Source organism: Phyllostomus discolor, chromosome 14 (genome assembly GCF_004126475.2).
Source record: "Phyllostomus discolor isolate MPI-MPIP mPhyDis1 chromosome 14, mPhyDis1.pri.v3, whole genome shotgun sequence".
NCBI lineage: Eukaryota > Metazoa > Chordata > Mammalia > Chiroptera > Phyllostomidae > Phyllostomus > Phyllostomus discolor.
Window position 1 is genome coordinate 11641407 of NC_040916.2, and position 15498 is coordinate 11656904.

Here is a 15498-nt window from a genome sequence, read left to right on the forward strand (position 1 = left end):
TTAGTGTATTTTTAGATTATATGTAATAAATTTCTTTTTCTAACATATTTCTTTTTTTTGATGAAACGCTTTCTACCCAATCCTTCACAGGCATTTCTGATTATTTCCTTAGGATCAATTCTTAGAAGTAGAATTACAGGGCCAAAGGTTTTGAACATTTTTAAGGCTCTTGGCAGGTTGTAGTACAGACATAGGAAATGAATGGAGAAGCTGGGGACCTGTCAGCATGAGAAGTGCAATGCCAGTGGAGACATGCGTGAAGTCCCCCACAGCACAGAGGGTTTCGGGTGGTCAGGGAGAGATTTGCTAACCAAGTCCCGGAATACTGCAGACACGCAGCGACTCTGGGAGTGCAGTGAGGTAGCTTCGGGACCGATGCGAAGGAGGCGTCTGTGCAGTTCTTTGTCTTGCAAAGTGGTGACAGGCTGAAAGCACGGACTCCCGAAGGTTTCAGAGGGTGGTCACGGGAGTGGAAGGTTCTCGTGGTGGGTTTGCCGTTTGGAGGTGGTGTCGTCAGGTGCCGGGAGCAACCTGGGTTGGCGGCCATCATGTCGGGGGCGTGGTGCGCGGAGGGAAGAGACCTCTGCGGCCTCGATACGTGGAAACAGCGGCAGGAGACTCTTTCAAGCTCCCCGAATGGCTTCTGGAACCCGCAGTGTGGGAGCAGGAGCAAGGGTTTATCTTTGGGAAAGACTCTCTTGTTCTTCACTCTTGGGAGGGCGCCACTTTTGTGCAGATGTGGGTCAAGTCATCTGCCCTATCTTTGTAGGGAGAAGTGATCAAAGTATAGATACTGGCACGTGAAGCATTCTATTTACTAATAGTGCTCTCCCAGGCTGGGGTTGGTGGTAGGGTCCTTCAGGGTTTGTTTGTTTGTTTGTTTGTTTGTTAATGTGAGGACATGGGTGGTTTTCTCCTTGTGGTCTGGGAGATAGAGATTTTGGGAGAAAGGCTAAGGAGGAGAGAAGTCAAGAATCAGCTCCAAACTTGTTGAAATTTCTTTAGCATTGGACATCAATTTCCCCCCTCCCTTTTTCCCTCCATTCCTCATTTCCCCTCCCTCCCGCCTCTTTTCCTACCTCTCCTTCCTTTTACCACAGGTGTGAGGGGGGTTTTCAGTGTGAGGAACAGTGAACGGAAGTGTGAGCGAAACAATGCGTGGAAGAGGTGCACATGGATTTCGGTTCTCTTTAATATTCTTTCCTATTATTCTGAAACAAAAAATGTTTTTTTTCAATTAAAAATTGAAAGACATTTTTATTCAATTGATGCAAAAATAAAACACAAAGGACTCATTTTTCCCTATTCTCAAATTGGAACATTTAAGGGAAACATGCCACCCAATTCAGGCTAGCGTTGGGGAAAAAGTCACTACTGGGGGTGATGTTGCAATTTTTGCATTTAAATTTTTTTTCAATTACAGTTTATTTTCAGTATTGTTTTGTGTTTGTTTCAGGTGTACAGGGTAGTGGTTAGACAATCATATACTTCACACAGCGATTTCCCCCCAATATTTCCAGCACCCACCTGGCTCTATACATAGTTACCACAATGCCACCGACTGCATTCCCTGTGCTGTGCTTTATGTCCCCGTGACTGTTCTGAAACTGCAACTTTGAGCTTCCTAATCCCTTCCCTCTTTCTCTTGGTCTCCCAACTCCATCCCCAGTGGGAAATAACCAGTCTGCACTCTCTGTGTATGAGTCTGTTTCAGTTTCATTTGTTCATTTATTTTGTCAAGGAAAATATTAAAAAAATAAAATATTATAAAAGCTGCATGGGAAATAGTAAGTACAAATTATTAGTTGCAGTGTGCAAATGATGAAGAATTATATACGTTCACTCTGAGATGCTGTCCTCTCTGAATTTCCTGCGTTGCAGGCAGGGAGTGCTGGTGGCACAGCCCCGGTTCTGGGGAGAGAGGGGTCAAACATGTTGCAGAAAGCAAGTGGAGGGAAGGTCTTCCCCCGCCAAAGAAATTGGATGAGATAATCGTAGAAAGCAAAGGAAACGTGTCACCCTGCAAACCAGCTCTTGGACGCTACTCAGTCGGGAGGAAGCTCTGCAATTCCTGGGGCTAGAAGGAGCAAGGAAACGAGGCAGAGGTGACTGAAGATCTGGTCGGGTCTAGCTGGGTTCGACGCTCAGGTCTCCCGATGGTTAACACCAAATCTCTCTATTGCTCGGAGCCTGAGCAGCCTTAACACTCATCCTCGGCTGTGTGCTTTGGTACAGCTGTCAGCGACAGGAAGCCCACCCGGGTGAGTCAAGAGGCTCAGACACCACCACCAACACCGGCCTAACCCTCCTGGTCCCAGCCCTCTGGTGGGTGCAGGCAGCTGCAATTCTGGATCTCTGGAAGCTTCCATCTAAGAGGCACTGACGAGGCGAGCAAAGTTTGTACTGTTCAATCGATACTTACACTACGTATTTAAAGATCAGTCGATCGGTTTATATTTGATTTCAGGACCCCCGAGTGACCGCACCGGGGGAAGGAGAGCGGTGTGAATGCAGGGTGACCTGGATGTGGGGGTCAAAGGTACACAGCTCCAGCTATAAAATACACAAGCCCTGGGATGCGATGTGCAGCGTGGTGGGTCTAGGTAGTCATACTCGATTGTCTGTTTGAGAGTTGCCCAGAGAGTAGATCTTAACAGTTCTTAGCACAAGAAAAAAATTGCAACTACGTGTGGTGATGGATGTTAACAAGACTTAACGAGGTGATCATCTTGCAAAACAAAACAAAACAAAACAAAATATCTAAACAACCAGTGTGAAATGAAAGGGCCAACAGGTGCTCCTAAAATAAAGAGTGTTCTCTGTTATGCTGTAGACTTTACTTATTTACTATGTTTATTACTTGTGTCTGCCTGGTAGAATGTAAGCGCATCGGGGTACAGATCTTTGTTGCATTGCTGCCAGCGTCTTGAACCCTTGAGTTTGTGGTTGGAACCTGTTGAATAAAGGAACGTTTTGATATGTGTCTCCAATAGTGCTCATCCACTTATACTTTTAACAGTATACTTGTATCTCACTTAAAATGCGCCAGACACTGTTCTAGACTTAAATATGTATTAGCTCGTTGATAATCCCCTGACATAGGAACTACGTCATTATGCCCCAATTTCACAGATGAGGAAACTGAAGCAAAGAGGAGGAAGTAACTTGGGTAAAGGACACGCAGTCATTTAGCATTGCAATAGTGATGGTAACCCAGGCAACCTGCCTCCTGCATCCACCTCTTCATTCTAAAGTTGTTTTCCTTTCCAGGGCCTTGGGTTCAGGTGTCTGGTCAGCATTGAAGGTAGTCTGTGGCTACGAAATGGAGTGAAATGAACTGGCCAAGTCCTTTCTGACATTTCCTACCCAAGAGGTTGCCCTTCGAGTTCATTTCCACCCAACTGCATTACTAGCGCCTCTCCGTGTTGAGCGTTGAAGAGTCAGCCACGCATATTAGCTTTCCATCTTACACGGGAGATGTGGCACGAAAGCAAGTTTTTTGTAACATGTAGACAGTGGGGTCACCAGGAGAAAGGCACAGAAAGAAGTGTTATGGGAGTTCAGAGCCCGGTGCTGCTGTTTCCATGTGTGGGGTTGAGAGGCATGGGGGATGGGACGGAAGGGCAGTCTGGGCACAGGGAACAGCACCTTTGCATAGGCAGACCTGGAGCGCCAGCTGAGAAGGCCTCTTTGTAGTCGCTGGCAGGGCCTTTGCAGCCAGAATCCTTCCTCCCAAGGGCCAGCAGAGCCCCCACTGAGCCCCCACTGAGTCCCAGCATGTCCGCCCTTTCAGCAGTGTCACAATGGAGCATGCGCCCTGGTTAGGAGACGCTTAGCTGTTGCCGACACGGGCACGTGGCAGCTGCCGGGAGTGCCCACAGTCTGAGACTCTCTTCTCAGGGAGACTTGTCAGTCTTTCCTTGTTTTCTTTTCTTCTTTTCTTTTTCTTCTCTTTTCTTTTTTTTTTTTTTGTTGAGAAGCAAGTTATATAGCATTTTGCAAAAACTCATGTTCCTGAGTAGGCTTATGTAAATGAATGTATTTTTTCTTCCTGGAAACCACGAAAGCTTTAATTACCTAACTCTAATGAAACTTGTCTCTTGCAGAAAACACAGGATATTAGCTTATTTTGTACTTGGCTCAACTTCTTTGTTTTCATATATTGGGCGATCTTCTAGCTAACTCTCAGTTAAACCCAGGGGAAACACTTCAGAGATGTTTTCAATTCAACAAATATTGTATTGAGCACCTACTGTGTGCCAGTATGGCTTAGTATTTAATAGCAGAGGGCCCTGAGATCCCAACTGTCTGGGTCCATTCCTAACTCTGCCAGGGACTAGCCGTGTGACCCTGGGCCAGGTAACTGTCGTTTGCCTCACTTTCCCTGCCTGTGAGATAGGTTGTCTGGTAGTGCCTGTCTCATAAGGTTTTTATGGAAATTATGTGAGATAATGCGGATAAAGCATGTAGAACAGTGCCTACACACAGCACCCGCTAAACACAGGCCAGCCCTCAGTATGTACCGGACACTGGCCAGGAGCTGGGGAAAGAGCTGCAACAGGCAGTGTCCCGGGATCTTAGGGCTTGTCCAGGGGGGAGGCCAGACAGCGCGTGAATAACCAGCAGGAAGCGCGATCACAGCATAAACAGAAGGGGCAGGCGGGGTGTTTTGCGAGTTATTATTGGCCTCTGCAGACACGCGGGATGCTTTGTTTTCTTATGTTGTTAACATAAACCGATTCATTTAGCATCATAGATCCTCAGGGTTGAAAGGCACTTTCAAAGATCACTCATCCATTTCAGTGACCCAGGTGAAAGCCGTCTTCATACGACACCACAGTCACATCTGCTTCCTTCTCCTGTTCCGTGACTGCACCGGGAGCTCTTGTCCCTGCCTGGCCTGGCTCCACCTGGGGAGGCCCACTGTCAGGACGCCCCTGTGTGGTGACGACTCAGAGCCTATCTGGGACAGGTGTCCTTAGCATCGTCCTTGGGACGGAGCTGCTCTCTGCCTCCATTTGTGACCGTGGCATCCTGATTCCCGGACCTGGACGTGGCTCCTTGACCACTTTCTGGGCCTGTGGCTGTTGACAGCTCTGCCGTTGTCGCCCGGGCTGTTGTGAGCAACAGGACAAGGGCGGGCGAAAGCAGGGCCCAGGACCGAGGCCTGAGAGGGTAACGATCCCCTCCCTCCAGGGAGCTCAGCCTGTTATTGCCTGTGGGCCACCTGCCTCGGGGTCACCTGGGGTAACTGTTTGAAATGAAGATTCCTCAGACCCTGTGGGATCCGGGAATACACATCTTTAAATAAGCATCCCAGGTAATTCCTAGGAGACCACCTCCCCGAAGTGGAGCCCTGGTTGGAAAAAAAAATGCCTTTCCTTGCCAGTTCCTAAGTGTTGCACACCTACCGAAATGGTTCACATCCTATAAGAATTATGACATACTTGGGGGATTAAACAGGTACCATGTGGTAAACATGAGAAGAAAGGTATCAAGTCCTCTGGAAGTTCAAAGAGAAGCAATTATATAATTCCTATTGGAAGCTCATTGTGGAATTTCATTCGGCTACTAGAAAGAGACCTGGCCACAGTGGCTTAGACAGCTTTAGAGGCTTATCTCCTGAAGGCAGCTCGCCAGCTCCAACAAAGTCATCTGGGAGTCAGGCTTGTTGCTTTTCCATCCTCTATCCTTAGCATTTGTTTCCATCCTCAATATCACCTGATGGCTGCTAGGGTTCCAGCCATCTCATCTGCCTTCCAGGAAGGAAAGGAGGAAGAAGGGGAGAGGGTAAAAGGGACTCTTTTAGCTTAGTTAGCTCCTTTTAAGCAGCGTTTGCATTTGTCTTATATAACACTTCGCTTTCCTCTTCTTGCTGAGAACTTGGTTACGTGCCTATACCTTACTATAGGGGAGGATAGAAAATGCAGTTGTTTAGTCACACTAAATGAAATCTCTCTTTTGTTACCAAGAAAGAAGGGAAGAATGATGATCGTGGGTCAACTGGCAATGTCTGCCAGTCCCACATATGTTCTAGAATATTGGGCCATCATCTATTAGTATGGGTTCAGCCATTTATCCATATAAGAAAATCTTATTAAGCATTTCTGTTTATGCATGCTGACACAGATGCAATGGAGAGGAAGAGCAAAATTCTTCCTTCCAGTAGCTTATGGCTGAGCCAGGAGTGGGGAGGAAACACTTGTACAAACTTGCAGCTCCTATAAGCCAAGCTCTATGCGGTATCGATGAACCAGTAGGGAGTTTGAAAGCAGAGACAGGCCAGTTCATAGTTTTATGGGGCACAAGGAATAGCCATGGCAGACCGTGTTGAGCAAAGATGTCCCCGGCGATACCTCCCGTCCCACAGGCCCGCCCACAGTGCAGCGTTGCCACTCCTCTGTGAGGAGGTGGGGGCCGGCCTTCCCCCGCTAACTGAGTGGGCTGGGGATTCTGGTTTTGTGTCGACTATGAGTACGCCAGAAGGGATGCTGTGGGGCGTTTGATTCTGGGTTGCAAGAGGCCGTGCAGTCGCCCTCGTTCACTGGGAACCTTGTGCTGGGAGCCCTGAGCTGCCCCCGAGGGTCTGATACTCCTGAGGCCACCAAGCTGTGACGAAGGCCTTTGAGCCCAGCCCAGGCACCAGATGTGTGTGGATGCGCCTCCCAGCTCATCCAGCTTCCAGCTGGCAGGTTGCCCCCAGCCTTCGAGTCTCCCCAGCGGAGGCGCAGACATCACGGAGTGGAGACAAGCCATCCCTCTTGAGCTCGTCCCGATTCCTGCCCCCCACGCAGCAAGGGCATCACGAGGTGTTTGTTTCCCGATGCTTAGTTTGGGGCCATGGAGTTACACAGTGGGAGTGGGACATGAGCTGTCGCCTATTCGTGCTCTTTTCCTCTTCACAGCTGTTCTGTTACGTGGGTGCTAATATCGTCTCCCTTTTACAGATGAAGAAACTGAGGCGCTGAGAAGTTGAGTAACTTCCTGATAGTCAAATGGCAAGATGTGATAGGTCCTAAGCATTCTGACCCCGAAATCTGCACATTTTCCTGCTACACTCAACTGCCATGTCGTAGACAAACATGTGGTCAGGGGGCCATTCAGAGAACCACACTGTAGTTAAGTCCTGCTGGGCACAAGTGGCTCCCTAACATTGTCAGAGCCAGGTCATCACGGCATTGGGATTGGGCCACATTTACCAGTGACTCCCTCGCATCCCTCCCCCACCACCAACCCTGCCACCTACCTCTGGGCCGACAACTCATTCCTTGACCTGTAGTCCCCCAAGGGCATAATTCCACTTCCTCAGTTGGTCAGTTAATCTCTCTGTTATTCTTACTCTTGCCCCTACTCTGTCTCTACGTCATCCTCCAACTTCTTAGGCTCTGACGCCACTTTCTTTATATCCCCTTGATTAGCTAGGATCCAGTCTAGCTCTGAGTAGCTGCAAACTCTACTGGCATGGCTAAACGAGGAAGAGGTTCATTTTTCTCAATATAATAAGCAGTCTGGAGGTACTTAGGACATAATCCAGTGATGAGCACCAGCTCAAGGTTGTTAACAAGGACCAGCTTCTCGGGTCTTCCAGCTCTGCCGTGGTTAGGGATGACTTTTGTCTTCATGGTTGCAAAATGGCTGCTGCACCTCCAGGAGTTGTGTCTGTGTCCCAGGCAGAGAAAGGAGCAGTGAGAATGGCAAAGAGCAAAGTCTTCCCTTCTTTAGGCTTTGATCTTTTGGGAAGAGGAAAGGAGGGCATTGGGGGAGGGAAAGCCTCTCTAGAAACTTCTACCTACATCTCATTGGCCAGAACAGTTTCATATTGCCTCCTCTACACAGCCAGAGAAGGGGCTGAAGTTCAGTGTTTTGCTTTCTGGTGGCTGTGGTAGAGGAAAGCAAAACATAGGTGGCTCAGATATGGGTGTTTTGTGTGAGGCTCAACAAACTTTTTCTGTAAAGGATGAGATAGTAAATATCTTAGGCTCTGTGGGTCATATGGTCTTTGTCTACCATGGTAGCGTGAAAGCAAGCACAGTCCATACACAAGTGGATGGCTCTGGCCGTGTTTCAGTAACACCTTATTTATTTATTTATTTATTTAATTTTAATCATTGTTCAAATACAGTTTTCTCCCTTTTACTCCCAATCCAGCCCCCCCCCCCCAACCCTTCCCACTACACCTTATTTATTAAAATAGGCAGTGGGCTGGATTTGGCCCATGGGCTATGGTTGCCAACCCTGGTTTAGTGATTCAAACTACAGTAGCTTCCACTGGGCCCAAATATTTCAGCCAAAATGTAATCCTCACAAATTGGGGTGTAGACATCCCCTGAAAGATGAAAGTGGATAATGGATCTCAAGATGATCTGGTGATCCTGGGGATGACTCTGACACTGACAACCTCCCAGAGTGGCGCATCCCTTCTGTGTTACTCACTCTGTATCCCTCCCCAAGCCACGGGGCTGGTCCCAGAGATGACCAAGAGCCACCCCGGCTGCAGAAGTAAGAATGGTACACGCCTTACCTAAAAATCTGAGGTGTGGATGGGCACATGGATTTACCGAGTGCCATACGTATGTTTTCATATTCCTGAGCCCTTTGGTACCCAGAGAATAAACTGACAGTGGATGTTTGGGGCGTGGGTTAGAGAAAGGGCCTCTAATTTTCCTAGCCTCGAGACATCTTACATTTGTCTCTGGCTTCCCCTCCGCTAGAGTCGAACCGGCATTGAGACAGTGTGTGTTATATAATCCCACATCAAACCTTCGTGTTTATCATTAAAAATATGGCAACATCATTGCGGTTATAAACAGAGTTACCAAGGAAACCAGTTTGTCATAATTAGCTGTTTATTCCCTGTCTTTCTCTCTCTCTCCCTTCCACCTGAGCTTTCTTTGGGCTGAAAGGTGTGATAAGCTGTTATCAGCCTGGGCTCAGTGGCTAATTAGGTCCTAATATCGGCTCATAGAATTGCACTGCTCCTTTCCATAACTATGCCGTGATGCCTTGTCTGTGCTTATTACAAACAGGCACAGTGGCGGAACAACTGGTTTGCTCTACGTGTTTTAAATAGTCATAATAGCTGTCCCCAGGGCAGGGCTAGATCAAAACCCAACAGACAGAAGATAAAAACTTTTGGTCTATCAAAGACTTGGGGTTCCTTCTAGTACATTAGGAAATTGCTCCCTGGTTGGGGTTTCCTAGTCCTGCAGGACTTTTCTTATTGTGGTTGTGCATTATACCAGAGGCCACTACCTGGTGTTTCTCCTCCACACGGACGTCCTGGAGCAGGGGCCAGCAGCGTTTTTCTGTAAAGGACCATGCCGGGAATATTTTAGGTTTTTCAGGTCATATGCCCTCTGTTGCAACCACTGAGCTTTGCCTTTGGAGCAGGGAGACAGCCATTGACAACACCTAATGAGTAGGCGAGGCTATGTTCCAATAAAACTTTATTTACACAAAGAGGTGGAGGGCCACATTCAGCCCACTGGCTGTAGTTTGCTGACACTGGTGTAGAGCCACAGTCCCTAATGTAGGCAATGCACTTGCAGTTGGGTTTCTCTAGAGTGAGACCAGCACCTGGGGACAGCTGACCAAGCCACCAGGAGCCCATGCGCCCCTACCCAGTTGTCTTCTGGCCATATCTCTTCCTGCTCATCAGGCTCTCATCAAGGGGGAAGTGTCTTACAGTGACCCCCTCCCCACAGAGGGGTGGCCTCGGGGTCAGATGACCGGCAGTGGGCTCTGACTTGGACACCTCACTGGATGGGATCTTCTGGTCTGCAATCTGTTCTGCCTACTCCAAAGAGCCGTAAGGGTCAACAGAGGCGATGAATGGGGAGGGCTCTGTGAATGGTCAGTGGCCAAATGGCGTAGCCACAGAAGGTGTGGCTGCTAGGGCATTGCTTTGCAGCACATGCCACAGAGATGATGGCAATGACCGTTCTCCAGGTTTTAGTCCAACTGTCATTTGAACCTCGAGCCCGCCCTGCTCTGCACCTGCAGGAAGCTGTCCAGCCTGAGTTTTAATCTTCCCAGCCACTGAGTTCAAGACCTTCCAAGGTATCCTGCTCCATTTGGAGACGGTTCTGGTGGTCAGAAATTTCCTGCTGATATTGGGCCCAAATCTGCCTTTCTAGGTCTTCACCCATTGGTTCTGGTGCTATGCCTTGGCATTTTCCAATGAGATTGACCTCTTTCACTTGACAGCTTTTTGACATTTGAAGATAGAGGTCAATGTCCCCAAATTAAACATCAGCAGCTCTTTGAGCTGTTTCTATATGTTACAGTTTCGAAGCTTTTCACTATTCAGGTTGTTCTCTACTGCACAGGTTCCATTTCCTCAAATCCCCTCCTGATTGCTGTGCCCATGATTGGACATTCCATGAACGTTCTGACTAGTGCAGGGTAGTAGTATCACCTCCTTTGTTCTGGATGCAATGCTTCTGTTAACGCAGCCTAAAATCATGTGATCGTGTAACAATGTTGGGTTTTGAGTTGAAGTTGACTAAGACCTTTAAGTCTTTTTTTCACATGTTTACTCACTCTTGGCTACCCCATCCTGACTAGTACACATTAAAGTTTCCTTGGATTTCTGATCAAATTTTGGGGGCTGGATTTGGATCTTTTTAACATAAGGTCATAGTCCTTTTGAATTGTCACTTTGTCACTATATATATTAGAAAAACCTTGATCGCTTGCCTCCCACATGTGCCCTGACTGGGAATCGAACCTGCAACCTTTTGGTGCACAGGATGATGCTCCAACCAACCGAGGCACCCGGCCAGGGCTGGATAGTGTGTTTTAACGAGTCTGCTGACTGTGTTGTCAACCGTGTCTTCACCCAGGCCACCGTGTTCTGTTGCAGTCAGAGACATGGCCTCTAAGTCGGCGCTACTCAGTTTTTACTCGTCTGTGAAGAGACAGGGCGCTTATGCTAGAATGCAAATAAAAGCATTGCGTCGAGAGCGTCTGAGCTGAACCCAGCACCGTGCTGAGAGACAGAGCTGGTTTGCAGTTTGCAGATAGGCAGTCGTCTTTAGACCACATGTTGCCTCATGTGGCTCTAAATGCCACTCTAGGAACTTGATTGGAACCCTAGAAGCTGGTTTAAAGAGGGTTGATGAGAAGAAAAAACATCTTCAGAAAGAATAAAAAAGATCACGGTGATTAGATGAAAATTATCCTTGAGGTTCAGTCTAAGTTAGGGTCCTAATGGAAAACCTCTTCAGTCCAGATTTCCGTGATTATTCCATGCACATTTGTTGATTTCTTAATCTGTGAGAAGCCCTGTGCTAAGCATGGGGGCTCTACATTTAAATAAGATATGGGCGGAGCCGTAGTTGGGGAGCCCGAAAGGCAAGCAGGTAACAAATCGTGGCATAGGCTGGTGGTGTCCTCTCCGCCGCCCCATATTCGCTCCTTTCATCTTTGTAACGGGATCCTGATTTTTTAATTCATGGCAACAACGTCCTCAGGTAAAAGACCACATGTCCCAGCACCCCTTGCAGTTACACTTGATCATGTGATTTCCAGCAATCCTGCGTCCTGAGGGACCTTAATGACCGGGAGTTTCCTGCCATAGGGATGTGGGCACAGAAAGACAGCAGGACTCCATCTCTGATGACTTTGGGGCACCCCCAGCCACACTGACTGAACTTTTTACACGAGAGAGTAAATCCTTGTGTGTTCTGGCTCTTTCTGTATGCAGCTAAACCTCATCCTCAGTGATAGAGAATCAGACGCTTGGAAGGTGGCTGAAACCGAATTTAAGGTGCAGTGTTGATGGAGTGGAGGAGGAGGGAAGGCAAATTTTGGCACTCAAACCGGAAAGCCGGTGCACCTAGATAGGCACTGGGAGAGCATTCGGTTGCGTTGCTGCCTGCTCTGACCGGGGAGCAATCACCAGCGGACTGCAGCCCCTGCCTTAGGGGAAGTGGCAGAAAGAACTTGGAGAGTGCTGGTGTGCTGTCTCCTCACCACCAGCAAGGCCCTGCAGGGAGTGCTAGGCAGGCAGAGGGCAGGTAAGGAAGGACGTACTACTTTGCTTAGGAGGTGCGCTCCACCTCGAGGCTTGCAGTCTGAGTTTATTGGGAATCCTGTAATAGGAAACTTTGATGGCTCTTCAAAGTGGCTCCAGAACCAACACCTTAGCAGGAAAGCCGGGCGCCCACCACGGCAGAGACAAGGTTAAGGATGCTCTCTTCCCCTGAGTGCATCCGCGCTTATTTCTGTTAGAGATTAAGCCCGTGTCTTTAAGCTTCTGATGTTTGGGGTTTTCTGTTTATGGAGTGGAACTTAATCTTAATTGATACTCGCAGTCTGGGAGCCAATTATGGAAGTTTTCTTCTGTCATGTTGAGGACTGGTACGTTTTCATCCTCTAGGCAGGGAGAGAGGCCGTGTGAGACCGGGGTTTCGGGAGGAGAGGGGCAGGCGACCTCTAAGGTGCTGTGGGTTGCAGGTTATGAGCAAGGCCTCCCAGTCCATACCTTCCTGCACCTTGGCATGTGGGGCTCCTGACATTTCCCATTACACTCGTGTTCCTTTCATCCTGAAGGTGTTCCCAACATTGCAATCTCTTCTTAGTGAATTTCAAATACTCAGAGGAGGGGACGGACCCAAGAATGCCACAGCCCCTGGCAGTTGCCAAAGACCCTGGCCCTGTGGGCTGAGCGAGGCAGGGACGCCTAGGAGTGGGAAGGGCACCCACAGGGAAAGGAGAGGGTGTCATAGAGAAAGTGGCCACGCTCACAGTTCTGCCCAAGGCCGGTGCCACCTGGGGTGGGGGGTCTGCGACGTATTTTTCAGGCAAACCCACTCTCTGGGGCTGACCCTGCGCTGCGTCAGTGAAATGGAATTTGATCCATGTAGACAGCTGATCTGGACGTTTCTGGCCTGGATTATTTGTTTGGCTGTCTCCCCTGATCAAATTAACTGGATAATTGCCAAACCTCTTCTCAGTTGTGCTCCCTTAGGCAGCTGTGCAGCCAGCAGGACGGGGTGGACCCCCAAGGACAAGCCAGGTTAGAGAATTAGCACGTGCTTGCTACCTGGTGGAGCCCGGAGCCGGCCATTTAATCAGGGGTGAGCGGGGAGGGCCTGGGCGGGGGGAAGTGGCCGATAGGTGGGCCTCTGCTCTCCTGGCTCCATAAGAAGACGATTAACAGTGATGCAGCTCACACCTCCCCAGGTAACCCTCGGTCCAGACCAGCAGGTAAGGCGGTGCCTGACTGCAGGTAGAGAGCTGCCCTAAATCACCCCAACTCACTGAGGTGTGCACGTCGAGGGTACCCCAGAGTCTTATCTCTCAGCAGCTGTTGTGTGGGGAGATGAGTTTCTTAAACTCTAGGGCCAAGAAGAACTTAAAGCAGTTGGTGAAACAGACAGGGGAAGAGGTCTTTCTCCCATGCCTTCTCGGGGTGCTCGGGACCCCAGGCACCAGCGCACTCTGGACCTCGGCGCTTTCTCCGATTGCTTTGTGTGTCTTGTCTCCTTAGCCAGGATACGTTTTCCTCATTGGCTTCATTATTGGTTTCCTTAGCACCTAGCAGTGTGTCTGGCATACGAGCAGTGCTCAGACAGCTGGTTGGTCTGTCACTTAATTCCGTAAGACTTATTGAGCCCTTATTATGTGCTTGTACACTCTATGGAGAACGGAGAGGGTCAAGGCTAAGTGTATGAGGAGCACCCTGGTTCATGGAGTGACAAGTGACCACAGTGCAGTATGGGAAGGGAGAAGGCGGGTTTGAATGAAGGTGGCATTTGGGGTAGAGAATGGCGCTGGACACCGACACGCTCTTACTGAGCCAGAGCCCTGTGAGGGCTGAGCAGACAAGAGAGGGGTTACTAACCCCATTCAATAGAGGACAAAACCTGGGTTCAGAGAGATTAACCAACTTGTTCAAGGTCACACACTAGCACTAGTCAGGGCTGGATTGAGACTCAGGTTTGCTGTCTCACTCCCATTGTATTTCTGGATGGACCCCTTTATAATGAATTGCATCTTTGTCTTTGCAGGGGGTGGGTGGGTATTGGGTTTTCAAATGAGGCAGAGATCTTGAACTTGTGCTTGGTAGCCTGAGGCAATCTGCAGATGGGTTTGTTAGGTTCAGAAAATGTTGTTATTTTAAACCAAACCAATTATTATTATTATTTTTTTAGATTTTATTTATTTTTATTTTTAGAGAGGGAAGGGAGGGAGAGAGAGAGAGAGAGAGAGAGAGAGAGAGGGAGAGAGAGGGAGAGAGAGGGAGAGAAACATCAATGTGCGGTTGCTGGGGGTTATGGCCTGCAACCCAGGAATGTACCCTGGCTGGGAATCGAACCTGGGACACTTTGGTTCCCAGCCCGCGCTCAATCCACTGAGCTACGCCAGGCAGGGCTTTAAACCAAACCAATTATTAAAATTCAGGATATTTCAGATAAAGATTCAGATCCTTGAGTTCACTTTAAAAAATGAGAACATCTACATAACACTCCCTCATAAGCACAATTTGCCGGTGCCCAGTGGTGGCTGCTTGCCCTGTAATGGGACACAGCTCTCCAGTAGCAGAGGCAATCTGCCCCCACCCTCCTGCCCCGCTCTTGGCCTCACCTCTTCTGGCCTTTGAACTTGGGAGCCTGGGGTTGAGGGACCAGAATGCAAAACCCCTCCCCTAACTCTTACCCCTGAATGCTCTTGATGAGCCTGTTCCAGCAGGCAGACCATGGGGCCGAGGGTCAGAAGGCGTGGGCTGTCGTTTCCTCTGTGATCTTGGCCAGATCCCTTCCCCCTCCTCACTGCAGAGTGCACACTGACTGTAGCCTGTGCGTAGCTCCAACATTTCTGTGTTGTGGCATAGGCAGTGGAGGTGAAGCTCTTCATAGACCATTGTCCAAGAGTAAAGGACAGACTGGTGGTTGTGATGAATGAATGGCTGGGGTCTGTGAGGCGGGTGCTGCAGAGAGAGGGGGTGTCTGCCCACATCCCCTGGGCCAAGGCCTCCCTCCTGCCTTCTAGCTGGGTACCTCAGGAAGTGGCTGTTGGCAAGTGTAGGCCCAGCTGCTGACCCAGTGACCCAAATGTTGCATCAGATCCACTGGGAAACCATGGGCCAGGTGGGGAGGTGGGTGCAGGGGGCTCCTGGAGGCCTTTGCCAACAGAATCCTTGGTCCCAACGCATGGGCTCTTCATGGCCTGGCCCCGAGGGCCCGGCCCGACAAGGAGGAGCCACTGGGCGTCTGCCTGTCCCGTCCAGCTCTGCTCCCCGTGGCCCCCACAGCCAGCACCCTCCAACCATTTCCGTGGGTTGGACTCCCTCTCTCAGGAACTTCTGCTTTGTCATTTAAAATAGTTTGGGAACTTCAGATGCAGCCGGGTGTCAGAGCAGTTTATTTGGTCTGTAGGCGTTTTTGTTTTTAAAATTCATGACAAGTCCCCTGCAACATGTTTTATTGTATTTTCGCCACCTGTTCTACCTTGGGGGTGGTTTTAAAATCTGGGACTATCTATCTATCTGTC